The sequence below is a fragment of the Amphibalanus amphitrite genome, unplaced genomic scaffold (assembly GCF_019059575.1).
Source record: "Amphibalanus amphitrite isolate SeventyFive unplaced genomic scaffold, NRLGWU_Aamphi_draft 002395F_arrow, whole genome shotgun sequence".
Classification (NCBI taxonomy): Eukaryota; Metazoa; Arthropoda; class Thecostraca; order Balanomorpha; family Balanidae; genus Amphibalanus; species Amphibalanus amphitrite.
In genome coordinates, this window is record NW_024883844.1 from 830 (window position 1) to 7,500 (window position 6,671).

At 56.4% G+C, this 6,671-nt stretch overlaps 1 pseudogene; it reads right to left on the reverse strand.

Moving 5' to 3' along the window:
- Positions 1–1,226: 1,226 nt before the first annotated feature.
- On the reverse strand, positions 1,227–1,383 carry LOC122376904 (annotated as a pseudogene).
- Positions 1,384–6,671: the final 5,288 nt, after the last annotated feature.

A 6,671-nucleotide genomic window follows, 5' to 3' on the forward strand; every position in this document is an offset into this window, starting at 1 on the left:
ACGTGTGGGCTCTAGGTCCACGCCTCAGCAGTGCTCAGTGAAGAGCAAGCCAGCCGATGGCGTGGCCCGCGGATGCGCCGCCGCCACGAGTGACGACGGATCTCCGCTCGTGCCGTCAGACGACACTTCACTTTCATTGCGCGTTTGAGATTCGACAATCTCAATCGCTCGCTCACATGTTAGACTCCTTGGTCCGTGTTTCAAGACGGGCCGCACGTGACGACGCAAAGGCCGAGCCGACTCTTGCGAGTCGATTTGCGCTGGCCGTCGCCCAGTCGTTTGCCAGCGGTCGCATTGCACCGAAGACCAGGCCGGCCGTGGCCGCCAGAGGCGCACATTCCACGGAGCACCGGCACACGTCCGAAGACGGCGCCGGCCCGACACGGCTCGACGGATAACGACCGGCAATAAGACCGGACAACGAGGCCCCGACCTGCCAATGTCAAACAAAGGGAAGCGCGCCGCCGACCGGCCGACAGCAGCACGCGCCGGCACCGTTTCCGATACCGAGCGCGCACCGTGCGTCAGCCGACGAGCGCCTATTTGTCCGACGACACGCGTCACACGTGCGCTTAATCCCATGCTGGCAGCTTCACGGGCTATTTGACTCTCTCTTCAGAGTACTTTTCAACTTTCCATCACTGTACTTGTTGACTATCGGACTCGTGGTTATATTTAGCTTTAGATGGAGCTTACCACCTGCTTAGGGCTGCATTAGCGAGCAACCCGACTCGAAGGAGGACTCGTCCGCGAGCGCGGCGATCGGTCGCACGGGCCTGTCACCCTCCACGGAACTCCTTTCCAGGAGACTTGGACCGACACCGGACACGGACAGAGCCCTCCCGAACACCACATTGCACGACGGCCTCTCGGCCGCCGGCTTCGGTGCTGAGCTCATCCCACTTCACTCGCCGTTACTATGGGAATCCCATTTGGTTTCTTTTCCTGCACTTAATGATATGCTTAAGTTCAGTGCGTAGTCCAGCACCCCCGAGGTCGAAACGATAAGAGAGCACAGAGACGTGTGGTCCGTCCGCGGGCGGGCGCCATGTTGTGTCAGGGCACGGACGCCAAACGCGCGGAGAGCACACGCTGTGACGACGCCAGAATTGGCACTTGAGACGACGCCATTTGAACACTGTCGGCCACGGCCGGTGCCACGCGCACCGGCCATAACAACAGATGACGAAACGTCCACGGCTGCGTTGATGCGCAGATTCGTCAACCGACCCTCGAGAGCACTGAGCTTGCCGACCGAAATCGGAAGCCGCCATTTGCGTTCAACCTGTCGATGATCATTTGTGTCCTGCAATTCGCAAACTGTCTCGGGTTTTACCCCGGTCTTCATCGACCCACGAGCCGAGTGATCCGCTGCCATGGGAGCCCAATGTTTAGTTTTTGAATAGGACCGAGGGCGCAGGTCCTATGTTGGCGTTCAAAAATGTACACATATGGAAGCCATAGTGACATCGTGTTCAGTACTTCCGTCCGGGGAATGTGCGTCCCGGACAGAATGACGGTAACAATCATGCACAGAAATATGCACACAACTGAGAATGATCCTTCCGCAGGTTCACCTACGGAAACCTTGTTACGACTTTTACTTCCTCTAGACGACCAAGTTTGGGCGTCTTCCCGGCCGCACGGCCGAAGCCAGCAGCCAGTCTAGGCGACCTCACCAAATCATCCATCGGTAGTAGCGACGGGCGGTGTGTACAAAGGGCAGGGACTTAATCAACGCAGGCTAGTGACCTGCGCTTACTTGGAATTCCTCGTTCATGGGGGACAATTGCAACCCCCAATTCCCATCACGAAAAGGGTTCAAACGTTTGCCCAGCTCCTCACGGAGAGGGGTGTTGAACGGCGCGCTGACCACTTCAGTGTAACACGCGTGCAGCCCAGAACATCTAAGGGCATCACAGACCTGTTATTGCTCCATTTCCTTCGGCTGGGACGCCGATGATCCCTCTAAGAAGCAAACCGCAGTCACAAGAGACTGACAGTTTCAAGTTTAATAGGCCAGAGTCTCGTTCGTTATCGGAATAAACCAGACAAATCACTCCACCAACTAAGAACGGCCATGCACCACCACCCACTGAATCAAGAGAGAGCTATCAGTCTGTCAATCCTTACGGTGTCCGGGCCTGGTGAGTTGTCCCGTGTTGAGTCAAATTAAGCCGCAAGCTCCACTCCTGGTGGTGCCCTTCCGTCAATTCCTTTAGTTGGAGATTGTTGCTCGGGTTAGGTGTTCGCCCGAGTAGAGTCCGGGACCACGGCCTGGTGTTGTTGGCCCAGGAGCAGAGCCCACGGCTTCACCGGCCCGCGAGGACCGCAAAGGACTGGACAAGACTGTCGTCAAGGATTAAGACTGGATATATTTGGACTTAAATCTAAACTGGTCAGCGCGACGCTCCACCCCATCTATCCTAATACCCTCCCTCTATCCTAATGGCACCTAGTGGGGATGACTTTTATATCTAAAAGTTATATACAGCTCTAAGTTAGTCTAAGTGTTGCATCCCCCCCCCGGACGGAAGTACATCAACACGATTGGTGGCTGCTATATAAATATAGCTGCCAATTTTGTGGATTCTGTGAATCCGGTGTTCGAGAACTCCAGCCTTCCCCTCGGGCCAACCAGTGGACAGCCGCCAGACAGTCCCGGAAGGTCCTCGCGAAATGAAGGAGACTCCCTACTTACGGTAGGATCGGGACCAACCACATCACAGGTTAGCCCCAGCCCAAGCCTTAGCCAAGCAGGTCCTCACGGCCATAGCGACCGGTCGGCCTTCTATCCTATAAAGCTCCGACTAGCGAGCGGGGAGTACCGACAAGCCAGCGGGCTATACCTATCGGCCGACTACCGAGCGGCCCTATGTCCTATAAAGCACCGACTACCGAGCGGGCTTTCCTAACGACCGACTACCGGGCGGTCTTCCGAGGAGCCAGCCCTGACCGACTACGCGTCCACCGTATGACGTGTCGTAGAACGGGGGGCCGGCTACAGGGAAAGAAAAGGATGCTAGACTAATATATAGAACTAGATATGTATCCTACCTACCTATCAGCAACCCTATACATAACGACGGCCTGTGCCTGAGTCCTACCGCGGGGCGTATGTACAGTCCCGGACTACTTAAGGAATGCCCGCCAGGTCATAACGGACCCCCTAATGACACCCTCTTGGACATTGTGTAGGAAGGACTTGTCCGTGAGTTTGAGGTTTTTGAGTGACCCGCACGCGGTCTCGCGCAGTATCAGGCCTCTTGAGCCGATGACGAACGCGTCAACCGAGACCTCTGTGACCTCGGGCCGATTTCTGGCCGGGTCACTATTCAACTGTTCGCGCAGGGTCTCTCTAATCACCGAGTACTTCCGGATTTTGTCCCGGTACCGCGCCCTGAGGCGATCGGCCCGGTTGTCGTAACAGACAGCGACGTCCACAACAGTGGCCTTTGTGCCACTGACCACCACTAGGTCTGGGCGGTATTCCTCTCCGTGACACGGCACCCTGTGCTCGCTCATGATGGTGGATCTCGGGTCCATCTTTTGAGCTCGGTCACGGATCAGTCCACACACCCAGTTGTGGCGCCGAATTTGTGCCTCCCTTGTTCCTGGGCACTCGTTTAGGGCGTGCAGCTGTGTCTCGGCTTGGCCTCGACACCGCCGGCACTCCTTCAACCCTTCGCCCCGACCGCGGGTTAAGTTTATCCGGGTGGGCAGGTTTTCCGAGACCATTTTCACCGCGGCTACGAACTCTCCGCCCCTGAGAGATTTTGGTTTCGTGAGCCATGGGTGTCCGACAGAGGACGCGTTTGCGTCGAACAACCGTCCCACCTGGGTGGTTCGGTAGGTCTCTGCTCGCGCTGAATGTCGAGCGCGCGAGTGTCGCGAGATACTGGACAGAGACGTGTCCTCGGTACCGAGTGCCCCAACCCAGTACCGCAGCTCCCTTTCGAGCCTTTCGGACGCTCGGGCATAGCTGGCCACGAGCTCGTCCGCATTTGCCTTTAGGCGCACGAGTCGCTTAAGGCGGGTGTAACCCACGGTGGAGTACACCTCTGGCAGGGCAAGACCACCATCGGGCGCTTTCATGTAGAAGAAGGCCGTCGGCGTGCCGGGAGGCAGGTGGAGGATTCCCCTTACCGTCCTACGCACGACTCGATCGAGCTGGCGCATCTCCTGTACCGGCGCCCGAGTGCTTAGCCGTAAGGTATGCATCTGAGTCGGCAGAAGGACCCGGCGTACCATGTCCAGTTTCTGCTCTGGCTTCAGTGCTGCCTTTTGGATCAGCTGGAGGTCTTTGACTGCCGCATGCGTGTCATAATGGTTCGGCCCTTTCGGGGAGAGGGATAGTCCGAGGTATTTGACCGACTCGGTGATCTTCCGGTTCATGATCGGTTCATCACCTATCGAGAAGGTACTACCCTCGACCACCTTCACCGTCCGGGTGCCTGGGGCGGGCGCCAGTCTGATGGTATGAGACTTAGACGCGTTCACCTTCATTGATCGAGCATCGAAGAATCCCCGAGCTGTAGCCAGCAGCTGGTTCATCCCGTGCACTGTACCACTGGCCAGGACGAGATCGTCCGCAAACGCCAGGGTGTTGAACCCATCGATGTCTGGGCCCGGCCTCAGCTCGTGCCTGGATCCCATAAGATCGACCAACTCGTCCATGACCATGTTGAAAAGGATCGGACTGAGCGGACAACCCTGCTTCACCCCACGCGACATCCTGATTGGGTCCGTCGGGCCCTGCTTTCCGCGGATTACGGTTGTGACGCCTGCGTACAGGTCGCCCACAATCTCGACGAATCGCGGACCCACGTTGAACCTCTCAAGTGCACGTTTGATGGAACAGTGAGATACCATGTCAAAAGCCTTGGCCAGGTCCAAGAACACCAGATTACACTCCTTTCTCCGTTTTCGGCATTCCTCGAGTGCTGCACAGACTACAAATGTGTGTTCGCTGCACCCGTCGACCGGCACGAAAGCCTTCTGTCGGGGGTTGATTTGGACCTGCGCTTCCAGGCGCTTTGTCAGCAGCTTTGCGTACATTCGGTTGAGGACCGAACCGATCGTGATCGGTCTGTAGTCGTTCACTTCCTGTGGGGTTTGCCTTTTTAGGGATCAGGGTGGTCCTGTTCACCCGGAGCTGGTCCGGGATTTTTCCCGTCCAGAGAAATGAGTTGAGGATTGGTCTGACCACGTCCACGCCCCAGCCGACGATCATCTTACCGGTGATGTTGTCCGGTCCGGCCGCTGAGTCGATGCTCAGGCCTTTGATGATGCCGAGAACTTCGCCCTCAGTGAAGGGTACAAGTTCGACCGCCCCCGTGCCTTTCGGTCGGTAGGCATGATTGTCCTGAGGTGAGTCCGCGCCGAACCGCTCCCCATAGCTTTGCAACCATACTTCCCCCGGAGTCCAAAAACTCTGGTTTCCCCGGGGAAGCTGCCCGCACAGTCCGTGTAGTGACCGTTGCGGATTGCTGGTCGACATCGTTTACGGTTAGAACTAGGGCGGTATCTGATCGCCTTCGAACCTCTAACTTTCGTTCTTGACTAATGAAAACATTCTCGGCAAATGCTTTCGCAGTAGTTCGTCGTGCGACGGTCACAGGATTTCACCCCTCGCGTCGCAATACGAATGCCTCCGTCAGTCCCTATTAATCATTTCCCTTCGACTCTCAAAACCAACCAAATCGAGCCAGGGACGTATTCTCCAATTCCATGAATATGTATACAGGCATTAAGAGCCTGCTTTGAGCACTCTAATTTGTTCAAGGTAACGTCGCCGGTCGCCATCAGGCCCCTCCGAAGAACGGCCCGACGACGGATCCGGCACGATTGAATGCGGCCAGCCGATATTTGGGAGCCCAGCAGTGACGCGCGAGCGCCGCCGCCAGGCATACCGGACCGGACACGCACTGATATCCAACTACGAGCTTTTTAACCGCAACAGCTTTAATATACGCTACTGGAGCTGGAATTACCGCGGCTGCTGGCACCAGGCTTGCCCTCCAGTCGATCCTCGTTAAAGGATTCACGTTGTACTCATTCCGTTTGAGAGATCTCGGTTAACGAGACCTCTGTAAGGTATTTATTGTCACTACCTCCCTGAACTGGGAGTGGGTAAGTTACGCGCCTGCTGCCTTCCTTAGATGTGGTAGCCATCTCTCAGGCTCCCTCTCCGGAACCGAACCCAGATTCCCCGTTACCCGTCAGAGCCACGGTCAGCCACTAGCAAACCGTCGAGAGCTGATAAGGCAGATATTTGAAAGGCGCGTCGTCGGTACAAGACCGTACGATCCACACAATGTTATTGTGATTCATCGGAGAACGACCGCCACGAGGGCGATCATCGGTTTTCAGCCAATAAAAGCGCCCCGGCCGACCCGAGAGCCGGCACTGGGGCTCGGTTGCATGTATTAGCTCTAGAATTACCACAGTTATCCATGTATCACTGTCTCGGCCAGTAAATAATAACTGATTTAATGAGCCATTCGCGGTTTCACCTTAGTGAGGCTTGTACTGATACATGCATGGCTTAATCTTTAAGACAAGCATATCACTACTGGCAGGATCAACCAGGTATCTAAGACGCTCGCGCGCAGCTGCACTGCGCGGGCGCTTAGTGTCGGCGGCGTCAGACGCCGCCGAAACAGCACTCA